Genomic DNA, 22671 nt, shown 5'->3' on the forward strand with positions numbered 1-22671 from the left:
TTTTGTATAAGAGTATGCTTATATTGTATGGATACATCTATCATATCACAATGTACATTTCTACCTCTGGTACTAGTTATGTAATAACATTGTTTACATTTTGATATGTAATGACATTGTTTACAGGTGAAGATCATTGTCTTCATACATTGCACAGTTGTTTATTCTCTTAGTTTTCAAATTAGATAGGTATTGAGAATTATATGCTTGTCATATTTATTTTTAGGTTAATCAGGTCTTTTAGATACATAGAGATTATTTTTAGTATAGATAGTATAATCTTCAGCCTCTTTGAAGAGCTGTAGAAAATGGCCTTTAATCTTACCTAGAATTCTGTGCCAACAAGACACAATTACTCCTGGCAACACCACTCTACTCCCGAGAGAACATTGAGCACCAAAGACACTCCACTGGGAGCTTGTCTTCTTGGCAGAACTGGCCTTTGGGTTAAGAAAAGCCCATACCTCAACTACTGACAAAGATATGAAACAGGATTGTCTTATCTTGCCAAGACAGGGTAGAATAATTCTAAGAAAATTCCTTGCATTTGATAATGGTATGTCAGTTATGTTAGGTCTTAGCCAAAGTTGGTTGACTCAACATTGCAAACGAGACTTTGGGTGATTGCCCAGGTAGTCAGTTGTCTCTGTCATTTGTTGCACATTCTGGATATCTCTCATTTTGTTAAGTAATATTTATTCCCTTCTCAGATCTTTGACGGAGTTGAAGATTATTTAATTGTAGTTACTTTCTACATTATTTAGACTCCTTGAGATAGAATGTCTAGCAAAACTTTTGTTCTCAATATTGTTTGTTATAGTTATCTTTTGTTATTATTGTTTATAATTGTATTTGGTTTAGTTCTGGCTTATTTAGACAAAAGGGGGAGATGTAGGGTTAAGCCAGTCCCTTTAGGGGGCAGGTTTGCTTCGGGCGAATGCGTAGGGATAAATCGGGCACGCGGGAGGCGGCCCCTCCTTTTTCTTTCCTACCTCCTGTGCTACGCGGGAACTTCGGTTCTGTAAGTTTTATTTCATCATTAAATTTGTGTATATTCTTTAATGGACTAAGGAATCAATGTCTGTGGATGGCGGAGCAAATGCATAGAAATGGGCCCATGGAAAGACCAGGGTGTAAAGTAGATGCACCAAATTCAGAAGATCCTGCAGGGAGTTCTGTCAGACAATTAAGTGTATTTATCTGAAGCTGAATTCATGCACACAGAACATCACTCCACTGTTCACTCTTCAATATTTCTTACATACTATATTTTCAAATAATATAAGAAAAAAGTCTTGTGACAGGAGAAATAGCTCAGTGGTTAAGAACACTGACTCTTCTTCCAGGGGACCTGGGTTCAATTCCCAGAACCCACATGGCAGTTCAAAACTGACTATAACTTTGGTTCTAGGGGACCCAACACCCTCACTCAGACATACCTGGCATCAAAATACCAATGTATATACAATGAAAATAAATGAATTACTAACACAAAAAAGAAAAGAAAAATCTCATGACTCCTGCATTATGTTTCTCATAATCAAACAATACTCAGTTATGGTTTAGGGTCAATGATTTATTATGGTTCTCAATTTGTCTGTCCCAGTTCCACAATTCCAACATGGGTATTTATTAAACTGTTGTAAGCAATCAATCTAGGGAGTTTTTAGAGAAATGCGATCAGATCACATAGCTTTTGGCTATGTGAAGGTGCTATTCATGTTACCTGAAAGATCAGTAAAGGCTTTGTTGTATAGATAATATCAATGTTTGACTTTAAAGATTATATGTGATCTATTTGTTTTTATTAATATGTACTGATTTATGACTATAGACTTCATAGGTGAATGCTGTTAAGTATAGTACTGTAAATACAGGAAAGTCAAAAGAACAATAAGACAAATTATGTGCTTTCCCACTAACCACACAAAGCTGAAACTTGTACTTGATTGTTGCCTGCCTGTCAATACTTAATCGTATCAGGTAACTTTGGTGATTTCAGCTGCTGCCGTGGTACTGAGTGAGGAATGGGGAGCCATAATCTATTGTCTGAGTATTTTATAATAATTAATCTGCTCTTCTTGATCATGATGCAAATATGTTTGAGGTCTGTTAATAAGATTACATTTTCATTTCTAGATGTAGCAGATTTAGATTTTAAGCCAGGAGTGAGTATCTACTGAGTTTATTCACACACACACACACACACACACACACACACACACACACACACACACACAAATACTAGCCCTGGAAACTGGATATACAGATTACTATAGTGCTAAAATTTGTCAGACAAACTGGTGACTGTGAAATAAATTTCCCTTGTACATCCTCAGTTGAAAGCCAGTCAAATGGACTAGAAGTAGCTTCCTTCTCCCAAATGCAGTGCAGGAAGAGAAATCAAGCAAATAACCACTAATCACATCAACTCTCTTTTGCTGCCTTTTTCAATTTATACATTTATTTCTTTAAGCTTCTAAGTTGGAATATTGATGACACACTGAATAAACTCAGTTGCATGTAACTTGAGAGTAAGTCTATCTTCACAAAGAGCAAATAAGAGAGGTAATATCCTCTTAATTGTATATATGAGAAAACAAAGATGTCTAAAGGTTATAAAGAAATTCACTGTCAGACTACAGGTTACCTACAAAGCTATGATGAAGAACAGGACCTCTAGCTTCATGTTCTGTGTGCTTTGATAGTTTCGAGATGCAAAACCAGCCTATTTTCTTCTCACTTTTGAATAATAACACCTGGTGATTCATCTCACCTAAATAAACCTTTGTTTAAATGCTATTAGTCACTGGCAGCAGGCCTGACCTGAAGTGCTGGCATATGGGAATTAGAAACCTTTTTGCTCCTTGCACAAAACTTTTTCTTTCTCCTGGAAGTGTATCTTGAAGATGGCTGCTGGATAGTGCTAATAAGCTCAAGAGGAAAGATCTAGAAAGGTGACGAATGAAGGTGTGAAGTCCAGTAGCTCCTGATGTAAAATAAGACTCACAGGATCCAAAGCGCTTTGGACCAAGAGAAAGCACTGTGACTCAGAGAGTCCCTGCCAATGGACAACTAAGCATCACCCCAGGGTGCAAGGTGCAACATGCCAGTTTAAAGTCTTCAGTTCAAACCTGACTTTTTCTCACTTCCCACAAAAAAGTCACTAAGCTCATACATGATTCTGACTAGGCTTTTGGTCATTCCCCATGCAAAAATATTAAATTCCAGTGAGAAACCACCATATACAGCTTTGTTTCTCATATAATTAGAAGATGGCTATTAAACAGCATGTTTTCATATTATATAATATCCTCTCATGAAAACTAAATTAAAAAATACAATAAAAAGCAGCTAGCATGGTAATTTGTTAAAATTGCATATGTATATGTTTATTAGAAGTAAACCAAAATAAATTCATAAAGTGAACATTCAAACGCCCAATTTTATAATATAGTATACAATACAAAGATATTTGAAGTACAAGAAAACAAAGCTTAAATAGGAGAAGCAAGTATCTATTATTTTAATAGAAGAAAAGACCTACTCATGGGTAATAAAATTTCTTTAATTTCTTTTTTTCATCAAAAAGGTTAACTATCATTCAGAACAACAACAACAACAAATGACATAATAACTCACTATGATAAAAAATGCATTCACTCTGGGTGGAGTGCATTTATCTGGGATAAGGCACGACTGCTTGTGTTAGAGTACCTTACTCCCCTTTACTAAAGTGATAGCAAGTCCCAGTGTCAATCGGATTATAAAGGTATGTGTTTTCCCAAATGGCTAAGAATAAATACAAAACAGGAATGCTAAACAGTTGTAATGTTGAGGGCAGGCAATGGACTCCCAGCGGAAAACTTCAGAAATATCCCAGTGGCAACAAGGAGCATTTGACTAGACTTTGAAGTTCTTTTCAGTCATCCTTCCCTCTAGATCCATTTCTAAGGATCAAGAGAACTTAGTGTAGTTGGCTTCCCCTCTTTGTCAACTGGGTCTTCTCTTGGTCAGCTCAACAGTCCCGACTATAAATTTATCACATGTGCTGTCAGCGGCTCTCAGCTATTCTTCCTGGAAGGTGCTAGTGGCTTCTTCATCAACACAGGCCACAGCCATTATGTTGAGATCTGCAGGATCTATACCATTCACCTGCTTGCTAACACAGTGAGGTGTGTGGTGAAATTGTTGGGGTCTGGAACCGCATGCATCACAGCATACAGGTTTTCATCAATTAATTTTTTTCCCAGTGAGCCAAGCATATCATTCAAGTCTTTTTTGAGGTGAAGCCATCCCTGTTCTGATCCATCCCCTTGAAGACCCTTTTAAACTGCTGGATCTGTGTTGGTTAAGCATGGCAAACTGTTTAGATGGTGTGCACTGAGTGTAGTTGTAGGTAGTTTTGGTCTTTATACTGTTCTCAATTTTAGTTAAATCCCAGGATAACCATTAGAATCAGAGTGGGTCAGAGAAGCTCTGTCTGCCAGTCTCATTGCCATGCTAACCCTAATACCTCTGGAAGAACTGCCACTTCCAGTCTGTGCCACCAAACTGGTAGGAAGGGAGGTAACTATGTCAGTATTAATGTCACTATCCCAGTCACCAACATTCCTGTAAGTAACATCAATAAACTTTCTGGTTCACAAGGTTAGACTTGAGTAGGGTTGTTTCTTTAGTCTGTCCTTGGAGACCTCTTGGGCTACTATCTCCCCAGGAAAAGTTGTTCAATATACTTGAATAAATTTTTAATGAGAATATTATAAATTTGGGAGGGATAATTGTTCTAAATCCTTAATAACTTGCAGTTATGACTTTAGTGCTCAAAACTGTCCTTTCTACATCTTGAAGCTACATGAGATTATATGGCATCTGTTAGATATTGCTAAGTGTTTAACAAGAGAACTTTATTTGGAGAGTATCCTAAGGGATTGGATGGAGGCAAAAAAATATGAAAATGGAAAAACTTGTCTTGATATATAACAGGTGGTAGAAAGAATCAAGCCTATGGGGAAAAAGGGATAAAGATAATCCAGAAATAAGCTGCAGAATGAGAGAAAGTGCTGTCTTTTTTTTTTAATTGAAAATAGATTCAGCACTCACATAAAACATCCTGATCGGTTTCCCCCTCCACTCCTTCCAGATGCCCCCACTTCCCCTTTCCCCAAATCCACTCCCCCTTTATATCTCATCAGACAAAAAAAAAAAGGCCTCCAAGATACAACAGCCAAGCCAAACCAAACAATTATCTTAAAACAAGACAAAAACCCTCATGCTGGGGCAGGACAAGGCAACCAAATAGAAACAAAAGAGTTCCAAGAGTAGGCTAAAGAGTCAGAGACACATGCACACCCACAGTTAGGAGTATGACAAAAAGCGCCAGGCTAACAGTCAAAACATATACTCAGAAGACCTTGTGTAGAATCCCTGCAGGCCCCGTGCTTCCTCCTGCAGTCTCTGTGAGCCCATGTGTGCACTGCTTAGCTGATTCAGCGGGCCATGTTCTCCTGGTTTTCTCCGTTCCTCATGATTCCTACAATCTTTCTGCCCCCTCTCCCTAGGGATTGCCTGGACTCCTGGGGATAGACTTGATGAAGATATCAGAATTATGCTCTCTCTTTACATAAGGTCTGGCTTTAGGACTCTGGCATCTTCTCCCATCTGTTGCCAGAGGACGTGTCTCTAATGATGACTGGCTTGAACAAAACATTGGTCTATAAGTATAGTGGAGTATCATCAGGAATCATTTCATTGGTGGTGGTGTTGCTGTTTTTGTTTTTAAGACCAGTAGTGTTTCGTTCTAGTTAGGTCTCTGGGCTATCTAGTCTCTGGTTCCTGGTGATCCAAGCATTATGGCATATAGGCTCCCCATTATAGTGTGAGCCTCAAGTTAAATCAGATACTAGTTGGTCATTTTGACATGTTCTGAGCCACCATTGCCCCAGCATGTCTTGCAGGCAGACTGATTGTTGTCAAAGGTTTTGTGGCTGGGTTGGTGACCTATTTTTTCTTTCAGTAGCATATAAAGTATCTTCCTCACCAAGGAGATTAGAACATAGAAGTGAAGTCTCCATGTAGGGAGCTGGTAGACTTCTCCATATACAGTTAACTCTGTGGATGTTGTCCTCAGCAATGGGGCCCTGTTTTCAGTGTGCAGAGAGTAACCTCTATTTGAGCATCTGCCTGGGTTGTTTGGGGATCTCCATCACCTCCATCATCCAGCAATTCAACCAAATACAACCCAGTCCAGCCACTGGAAGCCTTGACTGGTGACAGGAGATGGCCCGTTTAGACTCCTCACCCTCTATTCCTAAACATCCTTGTAGAAATAGGAGCGGCGGGCTGCGTCCCGGCACCCGGCCGCCCACATGGCTAGCTTTATACCCCAAATAATTACACGGACACTGTATTCTTTTAAACACTGCTTGGCCCTTTAGCTCTAGCCCTTACTGGCTAATTCTGATATCCTGATCAACCCATCTCTAATAATCTGTGAGCACCGGTCTTACCGGGAGTGTATCTTCCCAGGAGCTGGGAGCATGGCGTCTCTCTGAGGCATCTGCTCCCGAGAGCAGAGCTGTGGAGTCTGACCTCACTTCCTCTTCCTCCCAGCATTCTGCTCTGTTTACTCCTCCCTCCTGTTTTAACCTATCAGGGCAAGCAGCTTCTTTATTTAATTAACCAATGACCTTCCTCCATCACATCCTCACTAGGATCACCCTTATTGATTTCAAGAAGTCTCCAATGCATTGTTTCCACACCATTCCCCAAATGCTCCTCAGTTTCAGCAGTCTCTGCTTCACCCCCTCTCCCTCCAACCCATCTCCCTGCTCCTGATCATCACCCTCTCCTGTTACCATTGAAAATCTATTCAATTTCCCCTTTCCAGGGAGACCAAATACATCCATCACTTCTAGACCCCCCCTGTTTACCAAACCTCTCTGGGTCTACAGATTGTAGCTTGGTTATCATTTATATAACAGCTAATATCCACTGACAAGTGAATACATACCAGTTTGTGTTTCTAGGTCTCAGTTACCTCACTCAGGATGATTGCTTCTAGTTCCATCCATTCGCCTGAAAATACCATGTCATTTTTAACAGCTAAATAATGCGCCATTATATAAATATAGTTCATATTCTTTATCCATTCCTTAGTTGAAGGACACTTAGGTTTTTCCAGTTTGGGGGCTATTATAAATAATGTCAAAAAGAACATAGTTGAAGAACTGTCCTTGTGGTAAATGGGGTGTCCTTTTGGTATATGCTTTAGAGTGGTATATTTGGGTCTTGATGTGGATGGATTCCCAGTTTTCTGAGGAATTGCCATATTAGTTTCCATAGTGGCTGTACAAGTTTGCACTTCCAACAGCAATGGAGGAGTGTTTCCCTCACTCCACATCCTCACTAGCATGAGCTTGTGTTATTGCTCGTAGCCATTCTGATAAGTGTAAGATGGATTCTCAAAGTAGCTTTCAATTGCATTTCCCTGATGATTAAGGATATTGAATGTTTACTTAAGTGTTTCTCAGCCATTTGAGATTCCTCTATTGAGAATTCTGTTTAGATCTGTACCCCATTTTATAATTGGCTTATTTCAGCTTTTGATATCTAACTTCTTAATTTCCTTATATATTTTGGATGTTAGTCTTCTATCAGATGTGAAGTTGGTAAAAATCATTTTCCAGTCTGTAGACTGCTGCTTTGTTCGAGTGACCATGTCCTTTGCCTTGAAGAAGCTTTTCAGTTTCTCGAGGTCCAATTTTATAGTTATTGATCTTAGTGTCTGCGTTACTGGTGTTCTATTCAGGAAGTTGACTCCTGTGTCAATGTGTTCAAGGATATTCACAACTTTCTTTTCTGTCAGGCTCAGTGTATCTGGATTTATGTTGAGGTCTTTGATCTACTTCAACATGTGTTGTGTGTAGGGTGATAGATATGAACCTATTTGCATTCTTCTATATGTAAATATCCAGACTGACCAACACCAGGTGTTGAAGATGCTATTTTTTTCCATTGTGTATTTCTGCCTTCTTTATCAAAAATCAGGTATCAGTAGGTGCGTGGATTTATGTTCTCAATTTTCAATTTGATTCTATTGATCAGTCTGTCTGTTTCAATGCCAATAGTATGGAGTTTTATTATTTTGGCTCTGCAATACAATATAAAATAGAGGATGGTGATGCCTCCAAGTTTTTTATTGTTCAGGATTGACTTAGCTATCATGGCTATCTTGTTTTTTGATTGTATTTTTCCATATGAATTTGAGTATTGATCTTTCAAGGTCTATACTATAGAATTGCGATGGAGTTTTGATGATGATTTCACTGAATATATAGATTTCTTTTGGTATGATGAACATTTTTACTATGTTAATCCTACAAATCCATGAGCATGGGACATCTTTCCATCTTCTGTTATAGTCTTCAATTTACTTAAAGGTTTGGTCATCAAAGTCACTTGCGTGGTTAGCATTACCTGAAGGTATTTTATATTATTTGAGGCTATCATGAAAGGTATTGTTTATCTGATTTCTTCCTCAGTTCTTTTGTCATTTGTATATGTGAAGGATACTGATTTTTTTTAAATCTTTTATCCAGTCACGTCACTGAAAGTATTTATAAGCTGTAGGAGTTCCAAGGTAGAATTTTTAGGGTCACTTATGTGTACTATTATATCGTTTGCAAATAACAATACTTTAACTTCAACTTTTTATTTTGTGTATCCACTTTATCTGTTTCTGTTTTCATAATGCTCTAGGTAAAACTTTGAGTACTGTATTGAATAGATATGGGGAGAGCAGACTACCTAATCTGGTTCCTGATTGTAGTAGAGATGCTTTGAGTTTCTTTTGATGCGGCATATAGACTGGTCTAAACTTCCTTCATTATGTATCCTCAGGCTCTCTGTGCCTGATGTTGAGGGTTGGTCCTTGGATGCAACAGAAGGATGGCTTCTGATTTTGTATTCATTCTGCTAGTCTGAGTCTTTTTGTTGGGGAATAGAGACCATTGATGTTCAGTGATACCATTCATTGTTGATTAATCTTGTTTTGTTGCTTTGTTGAATGCTTGAGTGTAAAATTTGTATATTTCCCTTCTTTTCATTTTCTGGTGTGAGTTTTTTTTCTGTTTCCATGGGCATAATCAAACTCCTTGTGCTAGGGTTTTCCTTCTAGCCCCTTCTGGAAACTGAATTTGTAGATAAATATTGTTTAAATTTGGCTTTATCATGGAATATGCTATTTTCTCCATCTATAGTGATTGAAAGCTTTGCTGGCTATAGTAGTCTGGCCTATTATCTGTGGTCTTTTAGGGTCTGCAGCACGTCTCTCAAAGTCCTTTTGACTTCCAGAGTCTCAGTTGAGAAGTGAGGTATAATTATAATAAGTATGCATTTATATGATGTTTTGTCTTTTATCTTTGCAGCTTTTAATATTCGTTCTTTGCTTTTTATGTTGTATTTGGATTATTATGTGGAGAGGAGGCTGTCTTTTCTGATCCAATCTTCTTGGTGTTCTGTATGCTTCTTGTAGCTTTATAGGCACCTCCTACTTTAGGTTAGGAAACTTTTCTTCTGTGAATTTGTTGAAAATATTTTCTGGGCCTTTGAGCTAAGATTCTTCTCCATCTATTCCTATTATTTTTTGGTTTGGTATTTTCTCAGTGCCTCAGATTTCCTGGATGTTTTGTGTCAGAATATTTTTTTTTGATTTAACATTTAATGTTTCATTGTATCCATCTATTCTATTGTATCCTCAATACCTGAGTTTCTCTTTTCCATATTTTGCATTATGTTGGTGAAGGTTGCCTCTGTAGTTCCTGATTTAGTTCCTAAAATTTTCTTTGCCAGAATTTTCTGTTTGTGCATGTTTTTTAATTGCTTCTATTTCTATTTTTAGGTCTTAAACAGTTTAATTCACTTCCTTCACCTGTTTGTTTGTTTGTTTCGTGTTTTTCTTTAGGGTAACTATTCATTTCCTCTAATTGTTTGTGCTTTCCTGGCTTTCTTTAAGGGATTTGTTCGTTTCCTTCAATTGTTTCTTTGCGATTTCCTAGATTTTTTCTTTAAGGATCTCTATCATCTTCATATAGTTGGCTGTAAGGATACTGTTTAAAAAAACCCTTTCATCTTTACTACAGAAGCTGAAATAGCCTTCTATTTTCATACAAGAGATTGAAGCTTTAAGTCACTGTCCATTTAATCTATTTATTTCCCATATTTTATTTTAGTTTATTATTTAGTTTTCCCATATTTTATGAAACTTCAATTCTTTCGTCTTAGGAATAGACTTCTTTTTGTCTATTTTTTTATTTTGTCTATTTGTTCACTTTTACGTCTTCTTTAAAATTGTTGAGAATATGTATTCCTTATCTTTGCTTTCTCTGATACATGGGCAGTGGCCACAGAGGGCTTTTTGAAATTTCTCCAAGACATAATACATTAATAAAAATTCTGTGAATGGTATGGTTTAGGCAGTGTTAAATTCACCTGGTAGTACCATTTTCCAGTCCAAATTGGTCATCTATTTTATATAACTAGTCTGCTGTTATCTATATTTCTGTAAGAGTAATTACTCTCATTTTTAATAATTTGACAATGTCATTGTCATATTTATTAAAACAATGCTCTTTTGTCCAGGCACATTTTTCTTAGCTAAAAAGTGTGGTTTTGTCCTCCTTTGCAATATGTATGACAACTTGGCTATATCCTGATTCACTAAATGACAGTAAAATTAATTTAACCTTTTCTTTATCCCCTACTTCCTGAATTATGGCAACAAAGGGAACAACAGTTGCTTTGGACCCAACGGAAGCCTTATGTCCACATGTCCACAATGGTAAGGTTTCCTTGCTAGCATCACACTGTAAGTGGGTACAGGTCATGCTAGTAGAGTTGCTTAACTAATGCAGAAACCAACAGAGGAAAAAAAATTATGAGATGGTTTATAGGATCACCTTCCAGTTACTTTTAGTTTCCTTTTTGCCAAACAAGAATAATTCATGCAGACAGGTATTCCTTTCCCATGTAGAGACTTTATCTATTACCTGATGTCCATGAATATAGATAAAGAGCTAATTGAAACCATTGTTGACAGGATCAGAGTTCAGAGGAAGACATTTGGAATGGAAATGTGATTGATAACACCAGAATTTTTATTTCAGAGAACAAAGCACTTGGCTAAGACTGGCCTGACACAGAGTTAGCCTGACACAGAGAGGGCCACTCTCTGGACCATGTGGATTGAAGGCTAACCGAGAAAGTGTTCAGAAAGCATAACAACATGATGGAAGCCAAAAGAAATTTTTTAGAGGCTAGAAGCCTTAGTCTTGTTGGCAACCAGGCCCTTTGCCAGGAAGACATATAGTTTGTTCAATTGCAATCATCATCTATAGATTAAATATAGACAAGGATAAGGACAGAGAAAGAAAGAAAGAAAGAAAGAAAGAAAGAAAGAAAGAAAGAAAGAAAGAAAGAAAGAAAGAGAAACAAACAGCGAACAGAAAGGAAAAATAGGCACAAGATGCTGTTGGAGGGAAACATATTTTCTTCTTATTTATGTTACTCATCACCATGGTAACCACGCCCCCTTTCTGATTGTTGGCCAGAGACTCCCTAAACAATGTAGGCTACTGATTTTGACCGTAATTACCTCCCAGATGTTGAAGGTAAATTCCTGTTGCTGAGCTTACCACACACTTAGGACACAGGACTCAGAAGATTTGAGCTCAAATTGAGCCTAAAGCTTCTTCCCTGACTTCTAACCTTCATGGTACCAGACAGTGATATGCAAACTTCTAAGGGAGGAGAACAACTAACAGTCCTACCCAACTGGGAAGCATATGAACCACACAGTGACCAGCAGGACCACATGTGCCTAAAGGAGCAATAGTAGCTCTTGTATCTTGGTAATAACCAAGAACTACGTAACTGGGATCAAGGCCCTGCTTAACAGGAGGGATATGGCCTGGTACTTGCATGATTTGATTCTAATCCTTGGTTACTGCCTAGAATTAAGAAAGAAGAACATTCCAGATTTCCCTTCTTAGTGATGTATGAAAGCTATCCTGATAAATATTAAAGGAAGAAATGTATTTCCTGAAGGACTTGACCTACTTTAATGTACTTCTGACAATTAATTCTGCTCTTCAGTGGAAATAGAATTCTCAGTTGTGCATGGGGAATAAGAAAACAGGCAATAGTATTCCTCAGCAATAATACGTGACTCATTACCACACTACAGGTCTCCAGTGTTACCACAACATTCTAAAGAATGAGGTTGTAGAGTTGAACAGCAAACAAAACCATTTTTACCTGAATTATAGGCTTCTCTTGCCCTCCATCCCCACTCAGCCTCTCTGAAAGCATCTGCTGTCGAGAGAGCTTGCCAAAATGTCACTGCCAGATTTTGCTGGACATGGGCTCTGATCATTTCCAAATGACAGAAAATCAGCTGGGGGATTTAAGCTTTAAGTAATCATTAACCATGGGCTGTGCATTGACTGGGGGAAAAATATAATATTCTTAATCTGCCTGATCTGAAAGGTCAAGCTGTGCCACATGCTGCTGTTGCTACCAAGGATTTGCTCCGAGCCACAACGGCTACAACAATGAAACAGCTTTGCCCTTAAAGATACCACACTCCTTTTCCAGGGGTGAGAAGGAGAAGCGCCCATACAAATATGTTCTGCACTAAGATTATGGTATCAACTTTCCCCTTTTTATGTGACTGAGAACCATGAACAGAGATCCAAACATTAACTTTGTGATGTTAAAAAAAAAGAACAATAAAAAAGAAACAGGAAAAGATTGTTCCAGTAGAGAAGACAAGATTTAAAATCTCTTCTAAACAAATGTCTACTTTTAAGAGCAATTTCTACTAGGGAAAAGTATTTTCCAAATATCTCCCACTATGCTCTCCAATATGTGCCAAAAGACTTACTCAGAAATGATTATTTGCTTATAATTACTATTTCGGTAGCTATTGCTGCCAAAGTATTTAGTATCTATGTGTCTAGTTGCTTGTTTGATCACTAAGGATGTAATGAATGAATATTTCTGATTTGCAGTAAGGCACTTAGAAGCTACCCATGCTGCCTAATAAATAATAAACTGAACAAATTGAAAGATCAATAATTCTTCTTAGATTTAGCAGCAAAGTGAAGGTACAAGGAAAACTGAAAAACTGGAAGGCTTGTAATTAGATGCGGAGAATCACAGCTCCTCAATAAAGAAAGCCAGGAGCAGGTATTTCCACAGGAGCTAGAATAATCACACTCTGGTATTTATCCAAATGAGTTGTCATTTATGTCCCTGAAAGAACCTGCGCATGGATTACTCACAACTGCCAAAACCTGACAGCAAATGAGAGGTTCTTCAGAATGGGAGCAGATAACTACATTTGGGTGCATACAGACAATGGAACTTTATTTAGGACTGGAAGGGACGGTGATACAATCCCTGAAAAGAAACCTAAATGAAAAAGCTTACTTGACAAAGCTGGCTATATGGCGAAAGCAATTGTGTGGGTTTCTAGAAAAGGCAAAACTATAGAAACAACACAAAAACTGCTAGTTGTCCGGCATTAGGAAGAAGGGACGGTGCCACGCACCGTGCCCCCGTGTCTGTGCTCTGTGCGCTGGCACCCAATTCGTGAGCTTCGGGCAAGGGGCTGGAGGTTAAAATACACAAACACACACACACACACACACAGAGTGTGTGTCACGGGTCATCCTTGAATTCCCCAAGAATGCCCCCTTTATTTGTTCAGGGGCAGATTATATAGAGATAGCCACGCCCCAGCCAAACCCACCAGAAACCACTCTCCTGCCATCAGGAACTCCTAAAGGCCTAGTGCTCAGAGCAGCTGTAGGCACTCAGATCAGGGGATTACAAGAAATTCAGGATCTGGGGTCTCACTGCTCCCAACAGGACGAAGCACATTGGCTTTTAGGGGAGTGAAACTGTATTTCATCTGTTTATTATAACTCTCATCGTTGTGACCAAATACCTAGCATGATCAACTTAAGAATGGAAAGGTTTGTTTTTGGCTCATGGTTCAAGGAGACATGTATAGTCTATTATAGCAGTGAAGACATGACAGTCAGGTGTCCTTTTATATTTCATTCTCATTCTGTAGTCAGGAAGGAGAGAGAGCAAGTGAGAGGAGAGGAAGTAAGAGCGAGAGAGCGACAGAGAAGTTGTAGTACTCACATCACTTCCTATTTTTAATTCAATCTGTGATCCCAGGTCATAGGAATCCTAAGGGGGATGTTCAATCCTTAGTTAAGCTTCTCTCTCAGATGCACCCAGAACTGTGTTTCCTAGGTAGTTCCGAACTCAACAAGCTGTCGATTAACATTGACTATCACAAGCTGGATTCTTATCAATTTGACAATTAAACACATCACTTCTGAGCAATAGCATCCCACCTCTCCTCCCCTAAGGCATGTGGCAGGCCATCTCACAAATGCAAAATGCATTTAGTCAACCAGTAGGCATCCTCAGAGCCAGAGCCCCAGCAGTGATAGAAAGTTCTGTATCCATGGTGTCTTTTGAAACCCAAGGCAATCTTTGAGCTCTAACTCCTCTAAAAATGTTACATACTTCAAGTACACGATGCACAGAATTAAAAATAAAAAATCTGTTCTAAAATCAAGAAATCTACATAGCTAGAAAAAAACAGACAAAAGCAAGGCCAAGACTCAGAAAGAAAAAAAAAAACCAAAAAAACAAAACTGCAACGTTTTTCAGTTTTATGTTGTAGCACTTGGGATTCTTGTTGACATTAGCTGTGCTACAACAGCCTTGGGCGGCCTTTCCCTCCAGGTATGCTGTGTCAACATATGTAATCTCTTTCTTGGGTGAGCTCCACCTTGTGTCTGCAGCCTTTTTTGGCAGATTTCCCGTGGTCATGGTATCTTCCGTATACCGGAGGCTTCATTGAAACTTATGCTCCACCTTCCCAGCTTCATACAATGGACTTCCAGGACCTCCATGCAGGAAACACAGCACTGACACATAGTAGTACATGGCTTCGGTGGCTTTTTGGGACTTTGATGCAGGCTGTTGTGACCTTGTATATTTTGCATGCCTGCAAAGTCAAAGCCCATCTCTGAAGCCTATTGATTCTGGTCCCTTTCACCGTAACTGCAGTAGCCCCTGTCTACCTTGGTTGGTAAGCCAGGGAAAACATCTCTCCATGGTTATTTTTGTTCTTTGCTTTTGTCAGAGTACTCCTGAAGTATTCCAAATTCAGATGCTCTTCTTTGGAATGAATTTCACTTTCAAAAGTTGGAGATTTCAGTTGGTTGGGTCTTGTCCTAGGGCATCTTTCCTACTGTTTCAATGAAGGGTATGAGGGATTTCTTTAATGAAATAAATCTTTGCAACAGTCATAACTGCTTTCTGCACACCCACCTTGTCTTTGCTTTTAAATGATAATTTTCCTTCCTTCACCAGCTACACAGTTTTCATATCTTTCCACTCTTTCCTACCGCAGAGCAGACTAAGAACAATGAGCAGTACCTGTGCCCCACAGCCTGGATAGTTCTCTGGCTTGAAATTTCTTTCACCTGGTAATTTAGTCAATTATTTTTTAATTAAGTATCACTCGGCTTTTCAAGATGTTGATAGAATACCGACATTTAAAACTGCTTGATGTGGGAGTGATTTCTTATTAATAAAGAAACTGCCTAGGCCCATTTGATAGGCCAACCCTTAGGTGGGTGGAGTAAACAGAACAGAATTCTGGGAAAAAAGAAGCTAAGTCAGGAGTCGCCATGATTCTCCTACTCCAGACAGAGGCAGGTTAAGATCTTCCCTGGTAAGCCACCTTGTGGGCTACACAGATTATTAGAAATGGGTTACATCTGGGGAGAAAAAAGTGAGAAGGGTTGGATGGGGAGAACTTGGGGCAACGGGATGATTGGGATACAGGAAGGTAGGATAGGGGAGCAGGGAAGCACATATCTTAATTAAGGGAGCCATCGTAGGGTTGGGTAGAGACTTGGACCTAGAGGGGCTTCCAGGTGCCTAAGGAGAGGTCCCCAGTTAGTTCCTGGGGCAGCTGAAGATAGGGAACCTGAAATGATCCTATCCTATAGCCTTACTGATGAATATTTTGCATATCACCATAGAACCTTCATCTGGCGATGGACCCACACTGGAACACTGGACTGAGCTCCCAAAGTCCCAATGAGGAACAGAAGGAGGGAGAAGATGAGCAAGGAAGTCAGGACCAAGAGGGGTGCAACCACCCACGGAGACAGTGGGGCTGATCTATTGGGAGCTCACCAATGCCAGCTGCATTGTGACTCGAAAAGCAGGGGATAAACCCGGACTCTCTGAATATGGCGGACAATGAGGGCTGCTGAGAAGCCAAGGACAATGGCACTGGGTTTTGATCCTACTTCTTGTTCTGGCTTTGTGGGGGCCTAGCCAGTTTGGATGTTCACCTTCCTAGACCAGGATGGAGGGGGGAGGACTTCGGACTTTCCACAGGGCAGGGAACCCTGACTGCTCTTCAGACTCGAGAGGGAGGGGGAGAGGAGGGGGGGCAGGGTAGGAGGAGGGGGAGGCGGGGGGGGGGGAGAGTGGGAGTAGTGGGAGGCTGGGAGGAGGCGGAAAATTTTTTTTTCTTTCTTAATAAAAAAAAAAAAGAAATGGGTTACATCAATATGTAAGAGCTAGCCAATAAGAGGCTGGAACTAATGGGCCAAGCAGTGTTTAAATGAATACAGTTTCTGTGTACTTATTTCGGGTATAAAGCTAGCCGTGCGGGCAGCCGGGTACCAGGAACGTAGCCCGCCGCTCCTTATTACTACAACTGCTCTTTGTTATTTTAGTCCAGTCCCCAAAAGAGTCTTCATTTCCTTTTTTAAACATTTTCCATTGACTGTTTCTGTTTCTCTAAGCATTGTGGTCCTCCAAATACTTGCCATAAGGATCCACTAACTTTTGTCTAAAGCAGTCTTGGATTTCCCTAGTCTTTACCTTCTTCCATTCCTTGCACTAATCAGTTCCAAAAGCCTACGAACTACCAGGTTTTTCCACAAAAATGGTACTCTCTTTCCCTCAATGTCAATTTTCTGTATTATTTTTTCTCAATATGTGACCAAATATCTTTCAAGAACAACTTAAGAAAGAGTTTATCTGATTCATGGTTTAGGAAGAATATAATTCGTCATGGTATGGTGAGTATTGTGGTGAGGTGTCTGGTCATCTGTATTGACTGTCAGGGAATAGAAGAAAGCTGTATTGCTTATTTCACTTTTTCATTAATTCTAGACACTCAGCCTATGTCATGGTGCTACTGACATTCACAATGATTCTTTCTTCATTAGTTAGGCTTCCCTGGAAAAACCACGAGATGTACTTTCTCCATGATTCCTAAATCAATAAAATTAACAATAAAGACCAATCAACCCAGCATTATGATAATGAACATATTATATAATTGCACATTTGTCAAATCTATAGAAAATGCCATACAAACAGTGAATCTAGATATTTACTAGCATTTAGAGTAATAATCATGTGACATTGTGACTTCACTGATTGAAACAAACATACCACTTTGAGTAGAAAGCCCACGGTAGGGGATGCTGTAGCAAACTGAACAGGAACATTCTGCTTTCCCTCTATTTTGCTATGAATCAAAACCTATTCTAAAAGTGGTTTATTAATTAAAGTAATGTGAGTCTTTCACTGTTGCTGAAGTGTCCATTTGCAGATTAATTACAAAAGACACCTGTTATCAGTCTCTACCTGTTTTGATGAATTTTTCTGCTTAGGAACCAGCTGGAAATTCCAAAGTAAGAGACAAAGCACCTGGGGGCATCTCAGTGCTGCTCCATCAGTTGAAAACAAAAGAAACATATTCACCAGTGGTAGCCATGGTGAGGTCATCCCCGGATGTGCTTCTTTTCAAGTATATAAAATGGTGGGAGCAAAACCAGCATGGTATCATCTTTCAGCCACAGTTACAAACACCAGTCAGAAGAAATGAACTGAGATCGTGGCTGCTTCCCATAGCAGGTCTTCTGAACATTTGGTCTTGGAGTCCACAGCTCAGTAGTGTTCACTCTTGGTTGCATACTTTCCTGCTGCTCTCTTGAGTTCTTCAATTGCTTTATTCCTGAATTCGTGTTCTGCTGCTGACGGGATAACAGACCTTTGCATAAACAGAAGAAACGAGCACATTACACAAGTGGGTTGTTTTTTCATGCTTTGTTTGCGTATGGCATTCACATGATCCACGAGAATGCCAGTGGACACAGTGCATAGATTTAGAGAGGCACGAAGTGATCAGGGGATATGTCGCATCTAAGACTGGTGGTCAGTTTCTATGTGATGTAAAATTTGTTTGGAATAGAAAGAGAAAGACTGTTTTAAGAAATGTGACGGCCAAGGAGCTCTATCATATCCTTACTCCTATTATTTCCCAACACTAGCCAAATAATCTCAAGAAATATTCCTTTTTCCAAACAATTGGCTTCACACTGTAATGTGCTCTTTGCTAAAATGATCTTAAATTTTATACCTTTTAGTATGATAAAGTAAACTAAATTAAATAATTTAAGCCAAAAAAAAAGATGTCACAGATAGAGACTCCTAACAGTGAGATCAGGGTTGTCTCTGACTCTGTTGCCTGCTTTTGGTACCCATTCCTCCTACTGGATTTCCTCATCCAGCCTTATTAGAAGAGGAGGTGCCAGGCCTCACTGCATCTTAATATACACATGGCTGGCTAATATCCATGGGTGGCCCGCCTGTATCTGAAGAAAACAGTAGGGGAGTAGTGGATGGATGGGGGTGGGAGTGGGGAGAAGAACTGGGAAGATGGGAGGGAGGGGAATCTATGGGATGTAAAAACAAAAAATAGATAAATAAATAACAACAGAAAAATAATTTATCCTACTTATATTCTAAGTAGGATATTATATTATATTATATTCTGTGAAATAAAGATAATAATGCCTACTTTTAAATAATACAAATGGATACAAAAATTGTTAATTCATATAATTTCTTTTAAAAAATACTCTCATTAATATCATTTGTCAAATTTATATTTGTTGGTTTATGATTGTTAATATAAAAAGTCAAAAAGATAATTTTGTACTTTTTAGAGAGGTAAGGTACTCACATAAAGAGATATTTACACATATATAATTTGATGGGTTATGGGTTATGGGTCACATTCTACAAAAATAGCAATTAGGAACGGGGTCCAGAAAAAAAGAAAAATATTTTTAGAATGTAGTGTGATAGGAACATAGAAAGTTAGAGTTGTCAAGGAACTATGGAGACACCAACTTGTTGAGAGTTTTATGCTTCATATTATCAGAACTCAAAGAAGACGCAATCAGTGGGGGTCAAGAATATCGAAAAGGGCCTTAAATTAGTTGCACATGGACAGCTGAATAATGTTGATTTTGTACAACATTCAATTTGACTGTGGAAAGAGTATAGTAGGTGTGCTAGGCAGGGGAGCCTAAAAGTGGAATGATGGACAGATTGAAGAGGCTCTGCGTAACATAACACATACATTTGAACTCAGAGACATTATTTTCTAATACAGAGCATGTAGTTAGTGGAACAGTTTATTATACAGAACATCATTCTGATTTCCATCCTGATAACTATTTCTACTCTCCCCCCCCCCCCCGTTTTCAAATTGTAAGATTCAGGTAAAAAAACAGGATTTTTTTTGTTAGCTGCACTTTCCTCAATAATGAAAAGAATCTGTGGTACATTTACACAATGGAGTACTACACAGCAGAAAAAAAAATAATGTCATCTTGAAATTTGCAGACAAATGGATGGAGCTAGAAAACATTATATCGAGTGAAGTAACCCAGACTCAGAAATACAATATCATATGTACTCACTCATAAGTGCTTTTTAAACACAAAACAAAGAATACCAGCCCACAAATTATAATCCCAGAGAACCTAGACAACAATGAGGACCCTAAGAGAGACATACATGGATCTAATCTACATGGAAAGTAGAAAAAGATAAGATCCCCTGAGTAAATTGGGAGCATGGGGACCATGGAAGAGGATTAAAGTGGAGGGGGGGAAGGCAGGGAGGGGATCAGAGAAAAATGTAGAGCTCAATAAAAAAAATAATGAAAAGAATCATGTGACACAGTCTTGGGACCTTCTCAGAGGTGAAAACCTACAAACCAAAGAGAATGGAATGCCGTGAGAAAACCCCAACAGGAACTTTATCAATTACAGTAAAAGGTCCTCTGAAGAATGGAGACAACACAGAAGGATGCTTGCCCGAGGGATGGGAAGATTACTTATTTGGGGTCCTGAAAAAGTCAGAGTTCTTGAATTTTTGGCCTATTGGACCTGACGTAATTAATGTAAATGAAATGGATTCCCAGGGCATCCATCACAAAGTGCCAAGATCTAGGTCTTTTATACAAGTGAAGTATATTACTTGGCAGTTTTGAGCACTGGATGTCTGAGATTGAGCTGTAGGCAGGGCAGCCTCCTCTTGAGATCACCAGAGGACAATCAATCTCACATTTGTCTCCCAGCTTCTGGTAGCTTGATGGGAGTGTTTGCTGTTTCTTGGCTTCAAGTTACATTGCACCAAGCTTTGTCTTTAACTTCACATGGCTTTTCTGTTCTCCTTATGTCTGTGTCCAAATTTCACTTAAATGAGAGTTACAGTAAATATGGATTATTTGATCCTTATTAGACAATGGATGACCTTATCTGAATTTGGTCCTCTACAAGAATCCCATCTTGAAACCAGTTTTCATTCACAGGTGCTGAGGGTTAGGGATTCACATCTTTTGAGGGGAACATATTCAACACTTAACTTCATCCAGTTGCATTCCATGTTATCAACACACAAAACAGCCGATTCTGAGATTCTGAAGCTTTCAAAGTAATATATACACACAGATGTCACATCTAGTTTCCATCCTCAGCAAATTATTCTTTTTTTAGTATCCTTTCCAAATTGAGTGTCGTTACTTACATCACTGCTAAGGAAAAGACACAGAAAAAAGTCACGGTAGAACACTGACCGTGGGACTGTAGCATGCATGGAAAGCCAGTGATTTTTCAGGGTTCAAAAGGATCTCACGGGGTGCGAAGACAGCGATTTTGTGAGGCCAGACAGACACAATGCCACCTGCTTGCGTTATACTGCTTTCAGTGCCAAAAGATTGCGATGAATTATATGCTGTTGTGTCTAACCACAAAGAGCAAAATGGCTCCTTGTGCATCCGTGTGTGGACGGTCTTCAATACCCTCACAGTTGTTACAGATAAAAGGAACAGCATTACCACTGAATGTGCTCCATGATAGCACGTGGTAATCAGAAGCTCAGCTGATCAGTTTTCAGAAGCCAAAAATGACCAGCAAGGAAAAATAGTTTCCCAGGGTTATTATCTAAGCAATCTAAGTGATTATATGTGAACTACAGTGCTCTGAGCATAATAGCCATTCCTCGACTCAGAGCTTGCATAATAGGTTATCGGTGGCTTTTTTCTGCACTATCTAGTCAAGAAAGTGTCCCATGGTCTCTTTAACGAGTTACCTCCATGACTACACGTGAAATAAACACATCCTTGCATTCTTACAACAAAGGATTTGAGGGAATGAACTCAAATCCTGTAAAAGAACTAGGCTGGTATGGTATACATGTGTGAGTAATAGTTTCTTTGGTGAGTGTTATTGGATAACTGCTCCATTTCTGTCCATGTCTGAGGAGACTCATTAATAAGTCACTGAACGCAGACATCTAGTCTACCACAGGATGCTTATACAACAGGTGAAGCAAAAAGGCTATGAGCTCCAGTGCCACGTCAGTCCTGGACATGAATCCTGGCTCACTGAACGGTAAATCTGAACATTAAATCTGAGAGCTACACTTTGTTCGAAAGTTAAGAAAGTACTTCTGAGAACATCAGACAAAATGCTGTAAGATGGGCCGTGCTAGAACAGCGGAGATCATGAGCAAACATTTCACAAAGAGAAGTTGCTATTCCATGAAAAAGAATTTGTATATGCTACTTAACTGTTTTTATTTTTCTATTAAGTTTGACATAAGAATGTTTTTAGAAAAACACTTTTAAGGCACACACTGTACTGAATTGGTAGAATTTTGAGTATTTCTTCAGTGGTCTTATCTCTATTATATTCAGGTACTGAAAGAAATTGACACTGCTTTGAATGAATTTCATATCAGTAGCTTTTGTGGTTTTCAGGCTACAGATGTTTAAGCAAGGTTACCCAAAAACGCACTCTACAAATTTATATACAAGATATTAAGGGCTCCCAGGAGAAAGGATCACAGAAGCGTCTGAAGTTGGAGAGGAAAGGAAAAGCTAAGAAGACTGCCCGGTCAGGCCAAATCTCAAACAGGGTCATTATAGGCAAGTAGTTTAGGAAAGCTTTGGAACACATGCTGGGCTTCAGAGCAGTCCCCACCTAAGACAAAAAGGTAACTTTCCGACCTGCCACTCATTGGCTGAGGCAGCAGGCAGCAGTGTTAAGGGAGGTAAGAAAATCTGAACATAATATTAGGTTGTTCAGTGAAAACATAGTTCTCACAATGCAGCAGAGTGTGGGAGATCGTGCTCCCCAGGAAGAGCACAATTTCTTATCCAACACCAAATGGCGAGTCCGACAAACATAC

General features: G+C 39.1%; 1 long non-coding RNA gene across 2 annotated transcripts in view; it reads left to right on the top strand.

Annotated features, from left to right (window-relative positions):
• Positions 1-16171, top strand: part of LOC113457149 — a 26936-nt gene extending 10765 nt beyond the window's left edge. Inside the window, exons 2-4 of one of the 2 annotated variants that reach the window (XR_003377775.1) lie at positions 10786-10840; positions 15503-15578; positions 16140-16171. This is a non-coding gene — a long non-coding RNA (uncharacterized LOC113457149). Of the gene's footprint in view, positions 1-10771; positions 10841-15502; positions 15579-16139 lie in introns of those variants that run through there. The other variant, XR_003377774.1, reaches the window with a different exon arrangement.
• Positions 16172-22671: the final 6500 nt, after the last annotated feature.

The sequence above is a fragment of the Microtus ochrogaster genome, chromosome 19 (genome assembly GCF_000317375.1).
Source record: "Microtus ochrogaster isolate Prairie Vole_2 chromosome 19, MicOch1.0, whole genome shotgun sequence".
NCBI lineage: Eukaryota > Metazoa > Chordata > Mammalia > Rodentia > Cricetidae > Microtus > Microtus ochrogaster.